This window comes from Rattus norvegicus, chromosome 7 (assembly GCF_036323735.1).
Source record: "Rattus norvegicus strain BN/NHsdMcwi chromosome 7, GRCr8, whole genome shotgun sequence".
NCBI lineage: Eukaryota > Metazoa > Chordata > Mammalia > Rodentia > Muridae > Rattus > Rattus norvegicus.
This window is the reverse complement of record NC_086025.1, coordinates 18,786,991-18,813,280: the sequence shown is the minus strand read 5'-3', so window position 1 is coordinate 18,813,280 and position 26,290 is coordinate 18,786,991. Positions and strand designations below refer to the sequence as shown.

The 26,290-nt window shown below is 45.4% G+C and overlaps 1 protein-coding gene and 1 pseudogene across 6 annotated transcripts in view; both read right to left on the bottom strand.

Annotated features, from left to right (window-relative positions):
- The window catches only part of LOC134479845 (putative sperm motility kinase W), a 665,424-nt gene that overhangs the window by 18,354 nt on the left and 620,780 nt on the right, over nucleotides 1-26,290 (bottom strand). The gene's annotated exons all lie outside the window — the stretch shown is intronic.
- Ddx21-ps3 (DExD-box helicase 21, pseudogene 3) lies at nucleotides 383-25,081 on the bottom strand (annotated as a pseudogene).

Below are 26,290 nucleotides of genomic sequence, written 5' to 3'. Positions count from 1 at the left end.
GGAAGTGCAAGGCCCTGGGTTCGGTCCCCAGCTCTGAAAAAAAGAAAAAAAAAAAGCTGTAACCTAAGAGAGACTTTGATCACCTCTCCAGCTGCTCTATTGGCTCCTGAGGCTCTGGTTAGAGGAGCAGCACCTGGGAAGTGCATTGAGGGTCCAATATCAGATCGATTATTTTGTCCTTCTCACATTATGTATGCATTCATTCGTTCATTCATTCATTCATCCATCCATTCCTATTTCTTTCCAAAAGTAAGACAGAATGACGGTTACTCAGACAGGTCAGAAGCCTCTCTGCAAGGAAGGGGAGCTGGTAAATCATCTAAAAGGAATGAAGCACTGGGGACTTTGAGAGCAGGAGGGACCCTGGGGTGCCCATTGTGAAGAGTTTCTTCTTGGCTCTACTCACTGACCCAATACTTTACTATAAACTCCACTTCTGGCCTTTGATTGTGGTTCTGGTACCTTTTGTTGTCACCTCTTGGTCATTGTCCTCTGAAGTTTCTACTTCCTCCTTGCTGTCCCTGCCCTGATCCAGGAAGTTCCTGCTTCCACCCTGCTGTCCCATGAAATCACCATGGCTGCCATCTGCTGCCCCTGCCCCCTTGATATCTTTCTGGGGGTCCTTTCAGCTCTGGCTCCTCAGTGGCCACGGTGAGCTGCTAGCATCTCCAACCGTGCCACTTCACCTGTGTTTCTGTGTCTGCTTCAGTGCAGACATCAAAACAAACTTCCGGTTTTCCTTTGAGGAAGACCATCCCCTTCATTTTGGCATCGATGTTCTTGCCTAGCTGCTCCTCAAGTTCCTTCCAAGCATTGCTCAGTTGGACATCTCAACAAAGCACTGCAGTATCATGGTCTCAAAGGCTGCTGGGCAGTGGATCAGGGAGCACTGGTCGACCGATGTGGCCCTTGATCTGTGGAGATAGAGCAGCTACCAGGTCTCTACAGCTCCTTTCTCCTCAGTCAGCGTCTCAGCTGACCGCTTGAAATGGCCAACGTCAGTGGGGGCACAGAGTCCAATAGTCTGATGGCATCTTTGCTGGAGGCTTTCATTATTTGTTTCAGAAGGAAGACCTATTCGTTCAAATTTAGTGCTGGCTTTCCGCTCCACCTGGGGTAACTGGTACTCTTCTTTGGTAAAAGCAGTTCAAACCCCTATCCTTCCAGCTCTGCCTGTTCTTCTTGAAAGATCAAAGACTCCATTTCCATTGGTGTACATCTATGAACAACCAGGTCACCCTCGGGGATGTCTAACCCACTTGCAGCCAGTAAACCCACAAAATTGCCATTTCAGCACCTTTCAGGTTGATTTCCTTTTGCTTCTGCAGAATGTCCCCATGTAAGGACTGGGCATTCCTGCTTTATGCATGTGTTTTGTGACAGCTCCTGCCACTGTTCGTGGATTCACAGAAGTTCAACATGTCCCCTTGAGGACCACTGTAGCCTCGGAACACATCCCCACTCACCACTGTCCTCTCTGTCTCCTGTGCTCCACAGTTAAGGCTGCTTTCTGAGTCTTTTCCTAATCAGGTCCACCCGTTCATACGTAGGTTTTGTATATTTTTAGCAACATTAAATACCCAATGAGACCATTTTGCAGAGAAAAAGCAATGTTTGCGGGTTGCCTTCAGAATCGTTCTTGTATGCTATACATAAAATTTCTTCCACTTGATCTTCAAAACCAGTATCTAACATCTGGTCATCTTCATCCAGGACAACATGTTAAAGTTTGGTGAGATCTAGCTTGCCATTCTGCAAGTGATCCTCAATATGAGCTGGGGTCCCAACCAGGATATCAATCCCACTCTGCACTTGTTCTCGTTTACCACCATAGGGAGTTTCACCATAAAAAACACTGATAGCTTTTATCGATGTCACTGAAGTCTTTGCTCATTTGATTTGCTAATTCTCTTGTAGGTGCAGCAGTAGTATCTGATTGGCTTGGCCTCTCTTCCTCTCTTGAAGTCCACCTTTAAGTTACCCAATCAAAGGGACGGCAAAGGAGAAGGACTTCCTGCTTACTGTCCATGCCTGGGCAATGAAGTCTGTCTCACTGTATACATGACTGAATGTCTTGGTTTTTAGAAAAAATGGGTAGTTCACCCCTCAAGCTTTGAGCTTTGAGAAGCTTGACAGTCTCCTCGGGTATGGGAAAATTAGAGAGAATCCTTTCTTCTCCATGAGTATTTCCTTTTCTATCTCATTACTATTTTCTTCCCCAGGAGCATCCCTGGAGTTGGAGTTTGGTTCGGAATGGGAGAGGACATTCTTGAGCCTGGGCTCTTCTCTCCCTTGTCTCATTAACTTCTTTCCCTTTCTTCTCCTTGGGCTTGGGCATGTCTGCCTCTGCTTCAGAAACTTCCTGGTTTTTGTCTCTGTGTTTTTTCCCATTGGCTGTTTTCTTCTCAAGGGACTCCTTTTCTTCTGGGATGTTTTGCTTTTACAAGCATTGTGGTCTTGAGGCTCATCGTCCTTCTTGTCCTTGTTGGATTTAGCAGAACACACATCAACTTCAGAAGGCCCTTTCTCTTTCACTGCTTTTGCTCTGGAGGAACAAGTCTTTTCCATTCCTTTCCTTGCTTCTTCTGTCTTCGATTTTGGCTTCTCCTTTCTACTTTTACTCTTGCTTGAGTTGGCAGCATCTCCTTGCTCTCCTCAGCCCTGTCTTCTCCCTACTTGGATGCACTGGGGAGTTTCCTGGTATTTTTCAGTGTGAGCTACTCAGGTCTGCCAGTCCCCCAACTGTGTGCAAAGGAGAGAGAGCGACACAGCAGCCTTCTACTTGTGATCCACTCTGCATCTCTCAATAATTTCTTCCCTTGGAAAGAGATGATGCTTACTTCCCCTGCAATTTCTGTTAGAATTTCCTCTACTGTGAAAACATGCCATGACAAAGGTACTATATTACTGCCTTGTCATGTACAATATTTTCTTGTGGCTGGCTCAATGGTTGTGAGTTTCCATCCAAATCATTATGGTGGGAAGTTAGGCAGCTTCTAGACAGGCAGCGCAGTTGAGGCGCTGAGTGTTGTACATCATGCTCCAAAGGCAAACAGAAAACTCCTTCCAGGCAGATAGGAGGAGAATCTCCAAACACACGCATACAGTGACACACGTATTCAAACAAGCACACACCTCCAATAGTGCCCCTCCATTTGCCACGCAAGTACAAACAAACACACGCAGTTTCCAAGCTCTGTGCTCTGTGTCCTCCCAGCTCCTTTTTTGGTCAGCATTTGTCTTGATCAAACAATAAACTTTCTGAACGTAAAGTACTTCTTTCTATGGGCTCCTTAGCTTCCCAGAAATCAACCTTCTTTGTGACTGTGACAGGCGCTTAGGTGCAAACATTTGGGCAAGTATCTGTGAGTGTTTTTGAGATGTTTTTCTCTAAGGAACATAAGGTCCGCCCTGCATGATTTTTGGAACATTTCCTCGGGGTGCATTTCCAGCTGCATCAAACTGTGAAAGCAACAAGATTCTCAACCATCCACTGCCTGGGATTCCTGATCATGAACACAGGGAAATCAGTTGCTTTTTCTGCTGATACCCTGCTTTTCCCACCATGAGATACTGTATCATCATTACATCTGAGCCAGGACAAATCATTCCTTAAGTTATTCATTATTTAAGTCTTCATTATTTTCTCACAGACGGAGAAAGGAAGTCAGAGAATTCCCTATCAGCTCTAGAGTCATTCCATTAGTCATGTGTCTACTCTCCTTTCCAAGTCACAAAAATATTACCAATGCCTGCCACACTTTTCAGAGAAAGCAAGTCTTTCAGACCACAGACTCTTCCAGTGATTTTTGTCCCCATCTCCTTCAACTGAATCTAAGGTAAATCAGCTCCGGGTCCTGACTAGAGCGTCAGTGGTGGAGGTGACCTGTGAATCTACATCTCTAGGTGGATTCCCCTACCAGACACTGTGCTAACTGGGTGTGATGGTCTCTGCACCTGTGGTTGAGCGTCTTACAAGTTCTGATCCTCTAAGTATGGATAAAAGCTGAACCACTGGGGACAAGAATTACACACAGCTAGTGTGGCTTCCTTCTTCTGCAATCAAATATTTCCTAGTGAGACATTACATGTGGATCACAGTCATGATGCAGATGAAGACAGAATGCTAGGCATACTGCAAAGCTGAAAACACTCAACCTGTCATCAACGAGCTCTATTAAATCACAGCCGTGAATGCAGTTCTGAGAAATGATGAACCCTTCTTCAGTGATGGGAGTCCTCAAATGCCCCTTAGTCCCCTATTAGCCCGATGTGTGCCCTATCAGTCACAGCCCTTGGGGATCCAGGAGTCAGAAGATGTAGAAAACAGGGCTCCAGCTGAGTAAACGTAGGTAATGGCACTGTGCCTCTGAAAGTGTCCTAGGGAAGCATCAAGAACAAAACTAGTCAACAGAGGTTGGTTTGTCCAGACTGAAGACCAGTCTCACTCTCCTTTTCATCCCCTCTGATCCTCCTCCTCTTCTTCAACCTCTCGCTCTCCCTCCCTTCCCTGTTTTGCTCCTCCTCTGCCTCCCCTTCCCTTTCTCCCTCCCTCTTCCTCTCCCTTTCCCTTCATATCTCTCGATCAGGTCCAGTTTTTGTTACCCAACTAATCTCAGTCATGAAGTGCGAGTTGGAGAATCATTGACCTCTCAGGGTTTGGCATCAAAAACAGCCTTTCCCTCTCCCAGCAGCTGTCAAGTGCCAATGGTCTCTCACCTTGTAGTTGGATTTCCAATCCTTATCCCCACTTCCTTGTTCATAAGATTCCCTGTAGTATGAGCTTGCTTACTCTCATGCATACGCTGACAATCACTGTGAGTTTGTGCTTCGAACAACACTGCCATTTCTCAGACATTGACTAGTTAACTACCACTGTGGCATTAAAGATCTTTCTAGTGCTTAACATTATTCGATTTCGCCTGCTCACTTGTCTGCACTTGCGCTTTCTCTCTCTCTCTCTCTCTCTCTCTCTCTCTCTCTCTTTTTCTATCTCAATCTCTCTGTTTCCCTGTCCCTCTTCATATCCCTCTCTCCCCCCTCTGTGTGTGTGTTTGTGCGTGTGTGTGTGTATTTCCCTTCACAAGACACAATCCCACTATCTCCCTCTCCTCTCCTGTCCATACTTAACCCATGCTATCTTCCCCAATAATAGTCGAAAATGATTGTTGTGGAAGCTATAATATGTCACCATGGCTTTCATACCTTCTCATCTGCAAATTTTCATTATAGTGGTTGTTTGGTGTGTTATGAGTCTTTAGCTACTCTATCAACACTGGAATTTCTATGGACCTCTTCTCAGATATTTTGTTGTCATGGTGGTTATCTGTATCATAGACATTCTGGACTTTTAGATCTATAAAACTAGCCCTGCATGCACTCCAGAAGTTCACCAATAGCTAGATATTGGTGTCAATTAAAAGTCCTAGATTTGTGCCTGAGATGTATCTTGTCAGCCTGATGACTTTAGCACCCTTCAAGGAGACTGCTTACCTTGTAGTCCCTGAAAACATGGCCAGTGACAACCTACTCTTCAGGTGAAGCACCAGTTCCTGTCTCTTGAGTATTGCAGCGAGTGAGGACATGGCCAGGTCTGTTACACATGAGCACAGGGCCAGCTCTCCTGCCTGCCACAGACATCATGATGAATAAGGGGAGAGGGGTTTCTCCATCATCCTCACCATTGCCTCGCAGACAAGAGACAGAACCCTTGGGGCCTTTTCATACACAGCCCATTTATCCAGGGCTAGATCTATTGTGCTGCCCAAGCAAGGTTAAGGACCTGAACTCCTGAATGTTCTAGCAGGTGAATGACAGGGGCTCCTCTCCTGTTCTAGTCACACCAGAGTCAAGTATCATGCATGCCATAGGTGGTGAGGTACAAGGGCAGAGGAAGGTGTCTTTTTCTTGTCCACACCACTGAATAAGCAACAGGTGGCAGTGCCAGGCAATATTGGGCAGTGTCTGACATGCCTCATGGGGAGTTTTACTGGAGAGCATGCTTATGTTGTCTCTTTTTTAGCATGAAAAACTCCAGACCAAGTCTGAAATACAGTGTCCTTGTTTTTGAGTCAGGTAGCCAACTGATGGTCCTAGTGTTTGGAATCTGGTGACTAAGATTACCCAGCTACTCTGACCACTTTTTCTGTGTTGAGGAGCAGCTTTCTTGTGCAAGACAACTCACACGTGCACAGAAAAGAGCTGACTAAAGATTTGCCCCTCTTTCAGGGCACTGGTAATTGTGGATTGCTCATATCACTCATAACAAACAAAACCAGTATCAGTTTTTTTCAGCCCTACTCTATAAATCTGACCTTTGTCCCTCCTATATGGTGAGCTCTGGTTCCCAGTTATTACTATTTAGTTGCTGTCTTGTTTTAGACAAGACAGTCAAGCTCAAAAATATATCTCCACCTTTCTCCATACCTATTTCTAAACACACTAGGTACCAACACTTACCAGGACCATGAGACTCTTAAAAGTATTTGCCAAGCTCATGGTAGAACTGATGGGGGCTAGTAGGAAATTTTGCTGTTGTTGGGTGTTTGGCCTCAGATCTTGGAAAAGAATCTAAAAAGGTTAAAGGATTTGAGGATAGAAATAGGTCCTGATTCCTGGAGACTGCTCAAACGTTTTAAAATAAGCATGACTGTGTGAGAGAAACGCTACTAAAGATAAGAGAGACCCCAGAGGGGAAGCCAGAAACACCAGGAGAGGAACAGGGAAGAATGATGCCTGGTCCTGTGTCAGGGAGATTACAGAGAAGGTCCATGCTCCATGCTGTGTTGCCCTCCTACTGGGCAACAGAGGTGAAAGTACAAAGCCCAAATAATCAGGGAGTTATCCTGGACTAGCACCATATCCAGTACTGTTAACTTCAACCCAGCCAGACTGCTGCCCTACACTAAGCCAACAGAGCCTCTTTCAGAGAACAGAGGAGTTGTGGTCATCAAAGTCCTTCAACATAGACAGGAGAACAAAAGGTGACTTTGTGATGCTGGAGTTTATGCAGAAAGATGTCTAGCCATGAAACAACACGAGAGCAAGGTGCATTCTCGGTTCTTTCCCAGGCCACATCACTTAAGTTCCAGCTGCTGGACCTTGGAGATAAGCACGTCCAGATGGACACTAGGAGTTCAGCTTCAGCTTGTTTGGGAGCAACAGGCTTCTCAGTGAATATCTCTTTGGTGGCTCCAGGTGGAAAAGTCAGACCCCTTTATTTGTACCTCATGCAACATGGGATCTGAAGAGGTAGAATGCTTCCTCCCTAGGTATATGCACACTGGTACAAGACTGACATGCTGTCATGTTTGTCAAGGAAAAGGTGTGTGTGCCTCTGCCTGTTTAAGAGGACAATGCTTCTGGTAGCTTTTCATAGGGACCCTCTATCTTGTTGACTTGGCATGATTTGAATTCTCCCAGGTCCTCAATCCACAAAGTGTTGATATAAGCCACTGGTCAGGGGATTGCCTATTGCTCCCTCCATGATGTTAACACCAAGGCTTTTTTAAAAAAAGTCTAAGCCATAAGACCCTGTCTTTTAAAGCCTTTTGCTGGGTGACCTAGTCTTTTCCCACCAGATGTTCTAAATCCCAAGACAACAACTCAGGTAGAGCAGGTGCTGATGGGATATTCCAAGTATGAGATGGTTGTGAGCCTGGATCCAGAGATCTACTGTGCCTGTCACCTCGAAACAGTTCCATGACTCACAGACCCCTGGTGTGGTTCACCCCAATAGGGCTGCACTCACTCAGAAGGCCATCTTACAGGGGCTTTGTTCTAATCTATTTTTGAGCAGAGTCTGAGTGAAGAGTTTACCCTCTTTGAAGACTTGGGCTTGTAGGTATTCTATCCACATGTCTGCAAGGGCTCAGTGGATTGGGCTCTACCTGCTAAGGCATCCATAGGGTCAGTAACCATATGGACTGCTTGGGCTTTGTCTTCTTTTGCTAGATTATTTGGAAAACATCTCCATCTGTCTCTGTATATAGAGAAGTAGGAAGCCATGATTTGCTTTGTATTCTGGTCTTCACCCTGGCTTGGATCCTTAACCTAAAGCAACCATTCCAAGTGGTAACTCCATAGTGACATCCAGGGGGTCATGAAAGTTGGAGAAGGGATAGGACACAGATTAGTGGGTGAGAAGAGGGCATCTCATACCCCAAGACTCATTCTTACCATAGTGTCTAGGTCTGGTTTAGCTTTCTGTCTCGATACAAGATGCTGTCTCAGCAGGAACATTGTGCCCTTTCTGAGGTAAGATCCACCTGCCTTGTGGGGAGTCATTTTGCCTTCTTTTATGAATGCCTGACTGTCCGGTAGAGTCAAGTCAGACCGGGGTCTACTAGCAGATTTCCTGATTTGCTGATACATGGAAGGTTATGAGGGACACACTTGAAGCTCATGTTGAGGGGATCAATGTTTGTTAATGTTAGAGGAAGGAACGGAAAGGAATAGGTGAGCCTTGAGATGCTAAGTAATATTGAATATATATAAGGCATTGTCTCTGTGGGCTTGGAACTTTGTTTCCCATGATTCTATAAACTATTGTCAAGTCCAGGAGAACCTGGAGACTCGTGTAGTATGGACTGAGCAGCCCTAACCATTGTTTTTCTTTGTTTAATTTCTTTTATTTAGTAAGCATTCTATTCATTCACATGTCAAATGCTATCTCACATCCAGGTTACCCTTCCATAAGCCCCATCCCACATCTGCCCTCACAGCCCTCTGCTATGTCTATATATAGGTGCTCGCCCACCCCCCACCCCCTCCCACTTCTCCAGTTTCTCCCTGTGCTGGGGGAATCAAACCTCTAGAAGACCAAGGGGCTACCCTCCCCTTGCTGTCATGCAATTCTGTTCTCTGATAAATAGATATTTGGAGCTATGGATCCCTCCCTGTACACACCGTGTTCAGTGATTAAGACTCTGGGGCTTCTGGGTTGTTAGTTAGGCCAATGTTTTTCTTCCTATTGGGTTACAATAACCCTCTCCTTCTGTAGTCCCTGCGACAGCTGCTCCACCAGGGTCCCTGAGTTCAGTCTGATGGTTAGCTCCAAGCTTCCACATCTGCATTGCTTAGTTGATAACCAAGCCTCCCAAGAATCAGTCAAACCAGGATTCTGTTAGCAAGCGCCTCATGACAAAGACAACAGTTTCAGGTTTGGTGTCTGCACACAGTGTGGATTCCCAGGTAGGAAAGTTCCTTGAGGACCCTTCCTTCAGTCTCTGCTCCATTTTTTGTCCTTGTTTTTCCTTTGGACAGGAACATTTCTGGGTAAAATACTTTTGAGATGGGCAGGCTCAGTCCTCCATTGGGGACTGTGCCTATATACTGGAGGTGGTCTCTTCAGGATCTATGTCCCTGTTCTATGCATATTTAGGCTAAAGCCATTCTCAGTGGGTCCTAGGAGCCTCTCATTTCCTGGTCTGTGGGACCCTCTGGTGGCCATCTCCAGTTTGTAATCCCTGTTACATATTTTTATACATTTCCTAAACCTCTCTTCCTCTTTACCATCTCCTCCACTATCTTATATTGCCCCCTTATTTCCTCCTCCTCCTGTCTCCCTCCCTGGTCCCCTTATTCCTCCCCCTCCTGCAATAATCCTGAAACCTCCTCAATGCAGAACTGAAGCATCCACATCCTGATTTCCTTCCTCCTTAGCTCCATATGGTCTGTGGGTTTTATCATGGCTATTGTGAGCTTTTTGGATAATATCCTCTTTTCAGTGAGTACAAAGTATGTGGGTTTTTTGTGACTGGGTTACCTCACTCAGCATGATATTTTCTAGCTCCATCCATTTGCCTGAGAATTTTATGAAGTCATATTATTTAATAGCTGACTAGTATTCTACTGTGTAAATGGACTACATTTTCTGCATCCATTCTGCTACTGAGGGACTTTGGTTTGTTTCCAGCTTGGCTGTTACAAATAAGGGATTTATCAATATAGTGGAACATGTGTCCTTGCTATATGTAGGGGACTTTTGTGTATGTGCCCAGTAGAGGTAACCTTTGTCTCTGAGAGTTATATTCTGTCTTTCCAGTAATCCCCTCTCCCAACATAGAAGGCTGCTGGACATTTTGCCAGACAGACACACATACTCTGCTCTCCTCTCCAGGGACAGTTAGCTCTCATTGTCTTTCAACTCTCATCACAGGCACCCATGGTCACATTTCAAGCTTTATTTCCTGTCCCAGTCCAGGAGGATTTGGATCTTTCTTGCATGAACTCTGTTCTCTCCTCAATTAACCATGTCCTGTTTCTTCAGCCAGCTGAGAAGATGCCAGAGCCACTACATGTACCCTAGCCTCAGCAGACAGGCCTTGCCATACTTTCAGAGTCCTCTGCCTATCACAAAGTCACTTGCTATTGTTGTTGTTGTTGTTGTTGTTGTCGTTGTCGTTGTCATTGTGGTTGTTGTTGTTGTCGTCGTTGTTGTTGTTGTTGTTGTTGTTGTCGTTGTTGTCGTTGTTGTTGTTGTTGTTGTCGTTGTCGTTGTTGTTGTTGAGAAATATCCCTAGCTCACCTGTTGTTGTCCTCCCTCAGTCACCTTCTCTTCACTGTGACCGAAATGGCAGGAGGAAAGTAAACACTCTGCTGAGCCATCTGTGTCTGTCCACCAAGTTTACCCTTCTATTCCTAATGGGCCCTGTTCACAGGGGCTGAGGTCTGCAGTTGCCATTCTTTACTGTTGTGTCTCTCCGTTCTCAGTTCTAACAAGGCTACATAAAGTACACTGGGGTGGAGTAGGTAAGGCAGTAACCTGAGACGTGGAGCTGAGATACTGTGGCCTCAGCTCATGCTCCATAAGGATGCAGCCATTTGGCCTCATGGAGAACAGGAGCACTAGATGTTGCCTTGTCCAGCAACCCCTCAAGCCTATTTCTGCTGGAGTAAGGGAGGCCCCAGCCTGCCTAGGGGGGATGTGGTTCAAAATGAACATCATTTATATTATGGTTCCATAAAGAGTCGGTTCATGTATTCAAATGTTGGGAAATGAGTGGTCAGAATTGTCAGTGAACTTTACTCAATACATTTTGAGTCCCTTAAACTCAGGCAAGGAAAATCAGACCTGTATATTCCCTGAGGTCTTCAGGGGTCCCAGTGTCTGTCTAATGGAAAACATTGTACAGGAACATGGAAGGATTTCTAAAGCAGGTTATGTATATTAGGAGGGTTAATTTAGGAATATCTGAATACAGAGGGCACTTAGCTCCTAAAAGTGGGAGTAAGTCTTTTACTATGTGGCAGTTCTCCACGGGTATTTTCCCATCTCCTTGGTCGATGCCTCCATTGGTGAGACAAACTTAGCAACAATCCAAGAGTCACCACTGGACCTCTGGATGAGCCCCGCTGTTTGAGAAGAGCTTCAGAACATACAATATTGACACCAACTGCCATCTCATCTGTACATTGGCATTTCTCTCCAAATGCCTTTTTATTGTACAATGAGAATCTCTCTCCAACTGCCTACCTCCCTGTACATATGGAATCTGTTGTCAACTGCCATCTTTTTTGAACATAGACTGTCTATCTGCAATTATGTTCCTCCCCAAATAGAGGGCATCTCTCGAAACCTGCCTTCCTCCCAGGATATAGAGTAACTCTGAGCAATTGCATCCCTTGACTGCCTCTAAAATTCTTAAGTGGAAGAAAAATAGTCTTGGGGCCCAGAACCAATATCTCAAAATTGACATCTCTCTAAACCATTCAGATGAACTGTAAGGACAGTAGAAGATAGGAAAATTCAGTCTGATTAAATCAGGGTAGAATTATCCCCAGTTTCTTACAAAGTTAGGTAGGGGTATGTCAGGTAGTGACTTGGAGATATTTGTGTAGAGATAGGAGTATCTGATAGAATCTGTACATTATGTCCAGTTCTGAGGGGCCCTGTCTGAAAAATGAGTAAAGTTCAATGATGAGAACATATATAATTGAAAAATTAATAGATCAGGAAGAAGGCGTGGGAAGCAAGGGTTAAATAGTGTAGTCATCTAAGAAACCTAACCTTATGGCCAGCACCACAGGAAAAAACAACTCAGGAGTCAGTACATGATACTTTTTCTAATTGGCCAGGGTGCATTTGAGATCATGAATCCTGCCTGCCACATAAAAACACAGGCCTTAGTGATTATAAAACTATAGAGGTCATCAAATATCTCATTGGAAGGATCCAGTCACAAATATAAACTATGAAAACACTATTCCATTCTAATATCAAGAGCCTCTATCAGGTTCTAGGAACGTCAATTCAGATCCATCTACTTTCTGAGAATGCTCTAGAAGAAAACGTCCTTGACCAAAGAGTGGAGGGGGGCATGTTGCAGAAGGAAGATCATAGAAAATACTTGGACACTTATGGGCATCAATAAAGTACTGCCACAAAAATTGAACTTGTCCATCCAGGCATAAAATTCCAGAATATCCACAAAGATGCAGTGGATAATGTAAAATTCATAGACATCACCAGCCCATCAATGCAGACACAGCCCCTCACTGAAATGGCAGCACGGGACCAAGGATTTTATGCTACAGCGCTCACACTAGGAGAGCCACAGGATGGCAAAGAGGCAAATGGGTTGAGTGTGGGCAAAGTACTCCATTATATCACCACAGGGTCCAATTTCTTCAGTGGAAGGACCACGAAAGAGATCAGAAATAGATTGTTACAGGGCCCTATGACATTGCAACTCACTTCTGGCAACCGGAAACCTAAGCCACCAAATCCTTACAGTTCACCCAGAGATGAGGCCCTCCATTGAGAACATTGAGACATTTTTGTGTAATGAGAGGAAATGTGAAGTACTTATCTCGATTGTCACCTATCCAGATTCTCAAACTGTAGACATGCTCTGAGGTATGGAATTTTATAGTTGCAGGAAATTAAATCCTTGAACAAGTAAAACTACAGCAAAATGATGGGGGACATATTTAAATTTAAAAGAACAGGAACAGAGGGCACTTGAGCATGGATCTAAGACTTTTGTCATTACTGGGCTTACATGCCCTATGCCACCCAAATCATGAGCACATCCCTTTATTCTCTTCTTCCATCAAAGAGAAAGGGGAGTAACCCCAACTTTGGCCTCATCCATATCCAGCCCTAGGAGAGCATTGGCCTGCTGCCCTGACACAATAAGGCCAATAGTGGCAAGAAGTGCTTCCATGCCTGCCACTACATTACAGTGTCCCAAGAGGAGGAGCACAGAGACTGCCTGTGCCCTCCATTCTGGAGATGTGTCTACCCATTGAGTCCACATCAGCATACCAGAAGAGCAAATGCCCCTGCGGTCTAAGGAATTCTTAGACAAGGAGCTCTAAGTAAACCCTCAGAGGATTGAGTGCTTCAAGGGACTAGACAAGAGTATCAGGGTTTTCCTGTCAAGAATCTGTTCTGTTAAGGAGTCTGTGAAGATGAAAGCCTACTATATAACTTTCAGAAATATGGATCTTATGAAAGAAGCAGGACCCAGAACCCCATGAGTTTCTAGGCAAGTACGAGATGGTGCATCACTTCTTGACCTTCTTCACTATACCATGCTACAGTCATTAGCCTCTTCTAGGGCCTACTAACATCAAAGGGGGTCCATGTAGATACTGAGTGTGCTCCAGCAGGGGACTTCTTGAACTAATAATGGAGGAGGCCCCAAGCAGGAAGAAGGGGCAAAAATATTTGTGCAATAGTGACAGCCATAAAATATTGAAACACCCTTGACTTTGTCTATGCAAACATAAAACACCAGAATATCCTCAGCGAGTCAGAGGTTGATGAGAAATAGACAGAGATGACCTGAACCTCAATGCAGACTGTGCATCTTCCTGAAAAGGCAGCATGGGTCCAAGGGAATTATGCTGTAGACCTCACACTAGATGAGCCATTTCATGGCAAAAAAGGCAGATGCGGACAGTTTGGGCATGCTCTTATATTACCTGACCACATTTTCACAGGCACTGAGAGTAAACACCATGGAAGAGACAAATATTGTCACAGGGACCTATGACATTGCAACTCACTTCTCTTGGCAAATTGAAATCTAAATCCCCAGACACTCACAATTTCCCCAAAGTTGAGTTCCTCCATAGAAAACATTGAGGGACATTCCCGGGTAATGAAATGTGAAGTTAATATGTAGACTGTGACTTCTCCAGATTCTAACATTATGGACAGGCTTTGAATCATGGAGTTTCATGTCAAGGAACTGGAATCCCCAGCAAAGTAAATGGAAAAGATGGGGCCCTAACTACTCTAGAAGAACAGACACAAGATGTGAGCATGCATCTAAGACTTCATCCAAGCCTGTGGATCCAGGTGCTCCACCACCCCGACTCCTGCACACCCCTTCATGTCTTGTATTCCACCCAACGGAAGGGCCTGTGAGCCCAACTTTGTCCTCCTCCTTTACCAGCCCTCAGGAGAGCATGGACCTTCTGCCCTGACTCTGTCAGGACACAGGGGGGCAAGAAGAGCTCCCATGCTTTCCATTGCTCTACACTGTCCCAAGAGGAGGAGCAGATACTGCCTGTGCCCTGTATTCTGTAGATGGTTCTGCCCCTGTGAACACATGAGCACATCAGAACAGGAAATTCCACTGTCGCCTAAGGAAGACTTGGACAAGGAAACCTTCATCACCCTCTCAGAAAATTGGGTGTCTCATCAGAATGGGCATAAGAGAGAGCTTCCCTGTTGTTTCCTGTTTCCTTTTCTGTTATTTCAAAAGTCTCTGAAGATAAACCACAACCCCCCACCCACCCATATCTTCCAAGAACCTAGGTCCTCTAAAGCAGGGAGGACACAGTAGGAAATGAAATGGTATGCTTGTATGGGAGTGTTCATCACAACATTGAGCTTGTACCCTACACCATCCTATTACCATTAACCTCTTCTAGGTCCTAGTAACATCAAATCCTTTCCAGCTAGATACTTAGTATGTTCCAGCGGGAAACTTCTTTGACCTCAGAATGGAGGAGGGGCTGCTGCAAGAGGAGGAGTCAAAGAATTCTATTTGGGCAGATAGTGCCGGACATAAAGTATTGCCACTATCTTGACATTGTTTATTGAGACATTAAACATCAATACATTTTGCAAATTGCAGACTGATATATGAAGGTAATAGTACTTGTTTACCAGGATCAAAATCAAATATTCTTATTAATATTCCTCTATCTTCTCACATTAAAGCATTATATGTGCATCAAGGTGGCATTGCCTGAGAAGACGTAAACAAATACCTGTGTAACCCAGATGTGGAATCAGCAAAAGACCACAGAATTAGTCTACCTGAGTCTATCTTATTCAACATTGACTTCACAGGTGCTCCATGCTCAGGAAAGCGTGTGGGGTCACTTAGAAGAAGGGGTTACTCGGGCAGTTGTTCTCTATGTGCTTCAGCCAGCACTGGCTTCAGCTTGGATAAGCTGCATTTCTGAAGCCTCTGATAGCAGGATCACCGCTCATGCTTGTCATTGTTGAGATTTATAAGTACTCCAAGTGTCCAGTACAGTGGATCGCCCTTCCCTACAATAACATGCCTTTAGCATTCCCAAATGTTGGTATAGACTCAACAGCAAAGGGCACTAAAATATCCACTGGCTTTGACTTTTGAATGAGTAAATTTCAGTGCATTGGATCCACTAAAGCAATAGCTACTAAGGTCTGCATGTTCCTTACATTCGCTGCAAAAAGACACCAGGACCCAGGCAGCAAACGTATAAAGTGAATGTGTGCTTTAAACTCATTTACAAGTTGAGTATCTACTGGGATCATGAAAACCATTGTGAACAGAACAGCTGAGAGCTCACTTGGACCACAAGTGGGAGGCAGAGAGGGAATCAATTGGAATGGCCTGGGCTTTTGATACCTGTAAACCCAGCCCCAGGGACACAACTCTTCCCCAGACTATACTGTCTAATTCTTTCTAAACTGTTGTCCCAACTAGGAATTGTATTGAAGCACATGACCCTAGGGGGACCAACCTAATTCAATCTCCTACATAGGTGCTGATCATTGTCCCTAGGAAGAAAAAGGCTGTGAAGGCAACAGTCAAGACAGGCACTGTGCTGAGGTAGTGAGCGGGACACTCTCCACCTCTCCAGGTCATGTTCTCATGGATCATTCATGAGGGAATTATAAGTGAAAAAAAAAAAAGGAAAACACCGTGTGGATATGTTTGTGCTTTGGACTGGGGTTTGGTCCCTATAGTCCAGGGAGACGTGGTTTTTTTCCCATGAAACCAAATGATTCCTATGTACCTATTTTAGCTCAATTTCAAGTCCATATGTTGGGATTTTTCCTGTATATCTCAGCAGAGGTCAAGGAAAATACTCAACCTCCATTGATGGCCATCCTCTTCAGAAAGAAGAACCTAGGCATTCAGTACATGATGCTTTCCTGTATAGCTGTGAAGGCTTGACTCTGTAAATTATCCTACCATGGCCTTGCAGGGACCTGAAAAGCATAAATATATTGGCGAGGAAGGCACAGAGAAGCATCTTACTACATTGTTTTGATATTGTTGTTCTCCAGTATCTCTGAATTCAACTTTCAAGGGTCATGCCATGAGAACATCTGTTTTTTTAAAAAAAAAGTAAATGAATATTAATCCTGGCAGAAGAACCTTGCTAACTGTGTGAGGAAAGGGAGCAGAAACTATCTGAAGAGACTGCAGTAGCATTCAATCCTACCCCCAACCCCCAAACAAAGCCCAAACCAGCTGCTTATGTAGACAGCAGTATCAAGTGTTTGACTTTGTCCTTCCAAAGGCTAGAGCCGTAACTTGTGAACCTGAACCCTTTTGGTCCCCAGACCTTGTCCTGAGGGAGTCATGCAATGGTAATGTTGAGTGCAGTCTGGGCAGGAAGCTCTCTGGGATAAGAGAACAGGGCACATCCTCTGTATAGGGAACACACAGGGTGAGCTGCAGGACAACATCCTAACAAAGTTCCATGTCCCTTACCTTGCCAGATAAACCCTCTCTTGTACCAATTTTGACAGTTGCCCCAGAGAAGGCATCTGCTAGAAGATATTGAGAAACCAAAGATGAGTGAGGAAAAGTCACAGACTATTCCAAGTGAGAACTATGCAGGCCACATCACCTCAGCATTCCACATGCTGTGACTTCTATTACACACATATCATATGTGCAGAAGTGACAGTATGAGAAAATAATGGAGACATACTTAATACTACTGGATCATGCCATAAATGTGGGCTAGGCTGAAGGCCTTCACAAAGACTTGGTCCATGACCATACATTTTCTATCCCCACAATTTCTTCTCTTTCAATTTTTCCCAATAATTTAAGAAGCACTGATTCTGTTCATGCCTGTTCAGGCTGCTGTGTTTAGAACCACACCTATCTGAAGAAATGTCATGGGGAAAACTGTCTCCATGCTTAACATTTTCTTCTGCTGTCTCATGAATGGGAGCCCCAGATACAGTGAGGCCTCCCAGTGTCACTCTGTGGCTGTCCCTTATGCGAGCCGCAGCAAAGTTCAGGAGCAAATCCCATGCCGTTTTGGCAATAAGGTGCTTGCAATCTGTTTGCAAACTGCAGAGGATAGAATGAAGGCAGGACTCTCAGGGTTGTTTTACCTCTTGCAGTTCAAAAGAGTTCCATCTTGATTCTTCCAAAGATTGAAATGGCAAACCGTTTCACACCTAGGAATTGTGTTTAGAGACAGGCCTCCTGTCTGTAGCTTGTGCGTTTAGCATGCACTGAAGTGCTGATAGAATGAAGCCCCCGTCATATGAAAACCAAGAGAAGGACAGCCTCTGTAGTCCAGAGAGGGATGTCCTTGGGCATCGGCTCATGTGTCACCTGATGAGTACTAATTGCAAATGCATTTTCCTCTGGTCCCTGGAGAAAACATGACAGAAAAAGATGCCTGAACAAAGCCCACCCACACTCAGAAGGAGTCCTATAGAGATTAAAAAGTGCTTCAGTCTACAAAACTAGCCTACCACAGACAAAGTGATTTCTATTGTGGACATAAGTCAGACTCTAGCTAGGGAAAAGTACAGATTCTCTTTGAAAAGGCAGTGTTCCCAGGCTCACATCCTAGGCATATCATGTACACATCATAACTGATTAAAATAGCATTTTAAGTCACATCCATCTCATACTGGAGTATGAGCAGCCTCCTGAATGCAGTAGACAATATGGTAATAGAGATTTGTCCAGAGACAGCATGGAGTCTTTAAAAGAGAACTGGGAAGATGCAATGGGAGGAATAATTGATTCAGGAGATCAAAGGGGGCAGCAGGTTGCTGAATGAGGAGACCCAGAAATCTCATTTGTTGTGTGACCTCTCTTAGACACTGATCAGAACCTGCACTTTTTAGAATGTACATTACTCTTCAAAAATGCTTGCTTTTCTCCCTTGAAATTCGTAGGGCAATGTCAATGAACTCTTTTTTTTTTTTTTTTTTTGGAGCTGGGGACCGAACCCAGGGCCTTGCGCTTGCTAGGCAAGCGCTCTACCACTGAGCCAAATCCCTAACCCTCAATGAACTCTTTATGGTGGACTATGAACATAAAAGTCAGAGAATGTCTCTGAGTATCTGTGTTTATACTCAAACCTAGAAGTTGAAGTGCCCAGTTCAGTCCTAAACACTCACTGACTCTAAGTAATCCCTCCCTCCCTCTTGTCCTACAAGTGCTAGGAGAAAGCATTTCAGGGCAGGCTTCCTCCCTTTATTTTCAGAGTGTAACCCTGTACTTCTTCCTGAGTTTCCCTATGTAATCCTCTATGAGGGCTAAACCTGGACCCATGTCAAAGGATTCTCAGGGACTAATATCACTACTCTTGGGCACACCCTGAGTATAGTGGGATCTTTGACCTTGGTATCTTCCTAGGTGTCCACAAGGCAGCCCTGCTCTTCTGCCCTTGCAATACAGCTTGAGTCTCCTCATGTCTAGAGAGGGCAATCTGCAAGAAAATCTTGTCTGCTTTCCTGAGGCATCCCAGCTATTCCAAGCTCTCAAGTTCTCAGTAATATGTGAAGACTCACTTAGCAATTCTTCCAGGGTCTTTGTATAGCACAATAGGACCTTAGTGAATTTAATGACATCTATGGCTCACTGAAGGAGAAACAATGCACAACTGCAGAATAGGGATCCCAACAAAAGAAAAGAACCCATGACCACTCAAGTGCAGAAGAGGTAAACATACTGCATGGCAGTTGGGTGCTCTGGGAGGCAGCCGTCTGCCAACGTTTCTGTGACTGTCATGACAGAGAATTGAGTTCAAAGAACTAAATCCAAAAGAATCCTGCTATCGTTCTCTGGAAGCACCAAATGTGTTATTTGGAAAACTGGTTCATGGGCAGGGGCCACTAGGGACATTGTAGGCACATTTTTCTTCAGGGAAGAGTGAAGGATTGTGGTGGGAGAGAAACAGAATGACTGACACAATGAATGAACACATAAATGAATGAATGAATGAATGAATGAATGAATATTTGCTGTGGAACATATGATGAACTGGAGGTCTGCTCCTATGTCAGTGCTCCCTCCTTCCTTCAGGGACACTGCCCTAACCCTTTATGGGAAGTAATTTTGGAAAGTTGTAGGGCAAGCCTCAGAGGATGTTGAAAGCTTTTCTGTCTGTCTTCTTCCAAATGGGGAGCATCCTGCCTTGATGGTTAATTGTTCTCCTGAGGGAGAAACCTATAGTGGAACTCATGATGGAGCGCCTATGTCTCCTTAGAAGTGATATGTCCTCACCCCATTGTTTGGAGGCAAAAGCCAATCAGGAAAACACACCTTTCTGTCATTCCTTGAGATACTCCTCCCTCCCTCTATAGGCCCAGCAGACGTAGGATACCACTAGCATCCCAGAAATCTCACTTGTTGTGTGACCTCTACCAAGGCCAATGAGGCTTCACACAGCCTCAGGGTCTGGCTGTAAGCCTCTGCCTCAAGGAAGGGTTGATTTTTATGACCCATGCATGGAACAGGAACAAAGGAAGTTCTAGGTACTTGGAAAGGGCCAAATAAGACAGAATTTTAGTTTTATTAAGGACTACCAAGTTGCCAGGATCAAATTCATAATCACAGAACAGACATCCTAAATGTCTTCCTTACACATGGATGTATCTTGATCCAGCTGTACTGAGGACTGTGTTTTCTTTCCCTAATCTTCTGAGGCCACTATGACTGTCCTAGGTCTGTGCTTGCATATGGCCTCCCATAAAACAGATTATGGGAGCTGTCCAATTCAGCCAGGACTCCCTCCCATGGACAGAGGTATCACATTTCTCAGAGGCATGGAGCTGTGCATTAATCAAAACTTTGGGCACTAGAAATGTCTCGGTCACAGCTGTGTTTCTGGGTGGTAGGACAGTACACCTATGTCAGCATTCTTTCACTAGACCTTACAGCATTACTCTCTAGAGCCTGATGTCAAAGACCTGATGTTGTTTCCCCTGCATTCTGTGACTGGTGTGGTGACACCTGGTACAGAAGCCACCTTCTGTCCAGACTCTTAGTGAAGTTTCATTATTTGGTACACTCAGTTTCCATCATCTAAATCATAGGAGACAGGAATGTCTCCAGAGTCCTGTTTCAGTTTTGTTGACAGCCTTCTAGAAAGGAAAAGTGCACTCCTAGATCTGCCTCCTCAGGACACCTTCATATTCCTTCCCAAGGTATTCTCAGTGACTGTTATCCAGTGCAGGACTTCACCATGGGCCAGGTCAAATGCAGCCTCAGTCCTTCCTGCCTCTTCACTGTTCAACTGTGGAGGCCAATAGGCTGGGGCCTGCACACAGAATATGGAGCCATTAGGATTTAACTCTGAAAAGAATCCAAACATGGCTGATTCCCTTCCCACGTCCCTCAAACCCATGGGTTATGGCTATCCAGGCTGTCTACTTTAGGTGCTAGGGGCCAAGGAATCCTTTCCTCTGATCACCTTAGGAGAGATTGCTGTAGCAAGACCATCACTCTGCTGTGTAGAATGTCTAAATGTATTCCTCCTGCCCCTCTGAACTTTGTTCGCTTGGGCTACTGGGCCTGCTTCCCATTAGCTGCTATCCCTGTGCCTGGTGCCTGGGGATGGTCACTAGACCCTCCACATTTGGTAGTTGAATGATTGCAAATGCCTGGAGGAAGCCTTGTGGTGGAGGTGCACACCTTTACTTCCAGCAACACAGACAGGTGGATCTCTGAGTTACTTCCCAGCCTGGTGTACTGAGGGAATTCCAGGATAGTCAGGGTTACACAGAGAAACCCTGATTTGGGACCTCCATGCTCCAAAGTGAGAAACCTCTTGTGGAGATAAAGGCAGAGTATCTGAGTACCTCATCTCTGGCAGTAAAGTAGGCAATGTAAGTTAAACTACAGTTTCTGACAGTTAGGGCTTGCCCATCCCCCAAGGTTCTGCCCAACAATACCCTTTCTAAAAGTGGGGGGAGGGTCTATCAGCCTCCCTTCCTTCTTGCTCTGCCACAAAACAACCACTGCCTGATGTGGACCAGTGTACAAAAATGTGTGTCTGGCATAAGTTACTTTGCATTGATTTGACAGACACTATGACCAAAAGCAACAAGGAGCACAAATGATTTAATGTGGCTCCTATATCCTGACCATTGTCAAGATTTAATGTGGCTCCTATATCCTGACCGTTGTCCATCTGTGAGGAGAAGTCAAGGCAGGAACTCAGACGAGGCATGATCCTGTAGGCAGGAAGTGAAAGAGAGCTGACAGAGTGGCAGAGGAGAGCTGCTGACTGGCATGCTGACCTGACTTTCCTGCTCAGATAATGATGCCTTCTAATGGCACATCTCCACATGGGACACCATGCTCCCATAGTAGTCACTGATGAAGAAACTCCCTTTATACCTTCCTATAGGTATACCTTCCTATTAATACAGGAGTTAACTCAGTAACATTTTCCTCCATTCAGATTTCTTGTGCTATTGATGTTGACCAGTTGACTATCACACATGAGCACCATACAAATAAAAATTGCAGTGCTAGGGTCAGGTGAAATGTCATCAGAGACAGAAAATGAGCTAGAATGTCTAAGCATTAGAAGCAGCTGGCTGTTCCTATTATCTTGCTGTTTTAAGACCTATTTGAAGCAGAAGGGAGGCAGCTGGAGGATTGAAGGATGGAATTCAGTGTTCACTAGGTGGAGGGGAATCTCTCTGTCACAGTTCTGAGAGAAGCTTATGTCTCTGACCTCCCACTCTAGAGAGTCATACGCAGAGACAGGTCCTGACTGGAACTCATTCCTGTCAGTGAAATGGCTGTGACCTCCTGCATCTCCCCTCTCAGGCTGGTGGTCCAGAGGGTGAGGTTGTGGAGAGGTAAATTAATTGACAAGAGGCAAAAGAGAGAGACCTCCGTCTGCCTTCCTCCCACATCCCTTCTCCAGCCAGGAAGAGTGAGAATCCTGAGCTAGAGCTCAGAGTATTCCCTCCCTATTACATACAAGCATCTGCTGGCCTCCTGGTCACCCACCAGCTCCTGGCCCAGCCAGCAGAACCAGGAGGGTAGGAGGCTGCTGACTGACATAAATGAGCAAGAGGAGCACAAAGGGTGCTAGACCTATCACAATGCCTGATTCTTGGAAGAGGCTCCACTGTACCCCAACCCTGCTTTGCCCTGGCGTAACCCATCACCAAGAAGCTGAGCTCTCTCCTCAGGCAGTGGGGAAGACATAGCATAATGATTTGTGTTTAATCAGGCTTCAATAGTGGTTCAGCTAGGTGCAGAGAGGTCAGGGGTGGGCCACTGCTAGTGAGGGAGAGGGGACAATTCCCAACCACACCTCTCCAGATCCAGGATATTTCCTACAATCTGCTTCCCCTTCCCTCGGTCAGGTGATCAGTGATACGTATATGCTGCACCCTCAGCATAACGCCCACAGAAGATAAAGGTTGGTTTATTACCTTTTATGAACACCCACAGAAGATAAAGGTTGGTTTCCAACCTTTTATGAACCCCGCTACTATTTTCCACTATGTACCCCATTATTAGTTTCCAGTCTCAAACTGTCTGGATCTAAAACTAACATTCCATCAGGAATTGGAATTGAGTCTTTGCAGGAGTGGGGAAGGGGCTGTCCACTACAGGATCAGAACCTGGGAAGGGGGCTATCAAAATGTTCTCTAGACTTCTCTCCCAGGAAGATGATATGCCCAAAGCTGGGCTAGAAGAGGCAAGAGGAACCAGGGACTGCAAGTAACAGCTGGATAAAAAAGGGGAATAGAAGGAATAGGAAAAAAAGAACAAAGACAAAAAAAGGAAAGGGCAAGTCCCTAGCAAAAAAATTTGAAGAAGGGACTAGCAAAAAGTTGGAGGGAAAAGAGAAGCCTTTTTGAGATCTCTCTAGCCCAGCCATGTGAGACAGGTGAATTGTGAGCCCTTTGTTGATTGACATCCTGCTCCTTCCCAGAAAATGTACCTAGAACCTTATTAGGTCCCCTTCTCCTTATTCTGTTGGGAACTCAGGAAAAGGGTGGGTTGTGGTAAGGGGTCACGTTACGAGATCGGAGGTCAGAACCAAAGGACTGGGGATCACTAAGAGCACCTCTAGCTACAGACAGCAATTCTCCCTGTTCTTACTCCGCAGAGGAAGAGGCCTAATGTCACATAGATAGGGAGAAGGGAAAGGTCAGGTTGTCCTGGTGGCCGCTTCAAGCTAAACAAAAGCTTCTCTTAACTGCTTCCTGATTTAAGGGTCTGTTGATGTATCAGAGTTGTAACGTTAGTAAAATTTATAGCCCACTCCCAAAGTGTAACCAGAGGCTCTGGACTTTGCCCCATCAGTAGCCACTCATTCCTCTCCTTCTCCATCCAACTGAGATGATTATTGCCCAGAACCTTGACCTGTAGTTGCTGATGTTTCAACAATCGCTATAGGTCCATGGCTGTACCCTAGGGAGCAGACCGATTTTCCAGGGACATGGAACTTGGAAAAATATTCAGATAGCTTGTGTGGCAGTGATGTGACAGACAGGACAATCTTGGTCTGTCCTCTCACAGATGCATACTGCACCCTCCATCCAGACAAGGTTATGTCCACTGGGCACCAGGGCTGCTGTCACTTTTCTCTCAAAGCAGACGATGCAGGCCCTCCCACTCCCACTTTAGAGAAACTCTTTGTGTCTCTCTGGACTGCATTTATGTGAGCCTGTCCAGGACCCCTCATTGGTGGCAGGAGATCAATGCTCACCTGGGGGTTCTGCATATGCTTTGACTGAAGAAAAGTAGTAGGAGGCAGAAGAGAAGTGCACCAGTGTGAAGATGGAGTTCCTGGTAAGAACTCCATCAGCAGTGGGGGTGGGCAGGCTTACCTCTCACTCCATAGTACAATTCCTGCCTGCCCACACCATTGCTGGAAACAGATATCCACCTTAGCTGATGTCCCTGCCCTGCTAGCCTAAGTGCTGGGCCTCAAAGATGAGTTCATGCCACACTCACCTATACAGCCCAGGTTGTTGTGCCTGAAGGTGGAGAGTGGCTTACAGCCTGGAGCAAACACGGGCCAGGCATCTGAGTAGAGGCTATCCAGGGCTGCATGGAGTCTGACAGCCATGAAGTCAATCTTATTGTCACCCAGGAAGTCACCATCCCTGTTCTACTCAAGAATCTTGCCAGTGTGTGGGGTATTGTACCTTGCTATCTCCTTCCTTGCGGTGCTGTCTACTTTCCAAGTTACCCAGGCACTGTTGACCTCAAACACCAGGTCTTAGTCCTGGCTGGAAGTTATGATGTAAGTGTTGGTCTGCTGCTGGATACAATTTGGGCACACTAACAGCATCACCACATGGTAGGGCTCATACAGGGATCATCGCTTGGCCTGGCAGAGCAGGGGGCACACTAAAGCCACACTTCGGAGATGATTTCCTGCCAGGCTGTGAACACTTCTTACTGCCTCCAGTCACCATGAACACTGGCTCCTCATCTCACACAGGTGTCTCAATATGGGTATTGGTCTTGGCCCTCAGAGCCTTAATCCATCATCCTTGGCTACTTACGATCTCCTCCACTCGCTCAGATGTGAGCACTGGAATGCACGCTTTGGTGTTGCTGGTGGCCTTCAGGCAAAGCTTTGCATCTTTGTCCATTCCGAGCTTTGCTGTGTTCTGCCCTTTGGTGGTGTTGGGCTGCTGGATCCTCTGCACAGCTGGGTCTGCTGTCTGGGAGGCCCTGACCTTCACAAATCTGGAGTCCTGGCTGCCTGGGGTGGTGGTGGGGGGTGGAGGGCCTGCAGGGCAGGGTCTGTCGGCTGCTCAGGGATGCCATCCCCACTCCCACTCCTCTGCCATTCCAACTCCCAGTCCTACACCATCACAGGCACCAGGTGTGGGGGTTGAGGCTCCCACAAATGCAGGAGGCAGAGTTGATCAAGATCCAACTGAAGGGCACACTCCTCTTCCTGCATACCTTGGTCTTTTTGCTTCCTCTGAAACATCATAGTTATCCAAAGCCCCATTTCTTCCCATCATTCCAGATACCACTAGACTAGGCGTGGGGAATCAAAAGCTGAGGGAGAGGGAGGGAGGGAGAGAGAGAGGTGGTGGACAGGAGAAGCAGAGAGCGGAGGGCCTGTCTTCTTTATTTCCTCACCATCTCAGAACAGCACATGAGCCAGGTGAACTCTGGAGATATCTTTCTTAGTCTCCACACTCTCCCTAACCCGTCAAAGGGCTGATTGGTTATTTTGTTCTTAAAGTGTTGATTAGTTATGTTGTTCTTTTTCACGGAAGCCCTCATGTTTTTTCCTGAGAACATTTCCCACCTTAAGAATATGACTTTCACAGTTTTAGGCTCCCTTGGCTATGTGCTATTGTGTGCTGTGTTTTCTGAAGCATTTCAGGTCTTAACTTTGTGGCCATGATTGATTTGGAATAATCTTCATGTGTGGTCAGAGGGACTTCAATCTCCCATATATGGAAATTTGCTTTTCCCAGCACCATCTCTTGACCAAGGTGCACCTTTTCCTACAGATTTGCACCACCATCTTTGTGTACAATTAGTTGTCTCTTAATGTGTGGGTTCATTTTTAGCTGATCCACTCCAGGTCTGTGATCTGCTCCTGTGTTTCTGAGCCACACCACACATTCTATAGATGGGCACTATGGGGAATTCTCTAGCATGTTGTTTTCTCCCTCTTCTTCTTTTTTAATTCCTTCTCCTCCTTCTTCTTTCTCTTGCCCTTGGTGTTTTTCTTCTACCTCTTTTCTTTCTCTCCTGTCCTCATCCTTTTCATTTCCTTCTTTTCTTTTTTTTTCCTTTTTTTCTCCATCTTAATTAAATTGGGTATTTCTTATTTA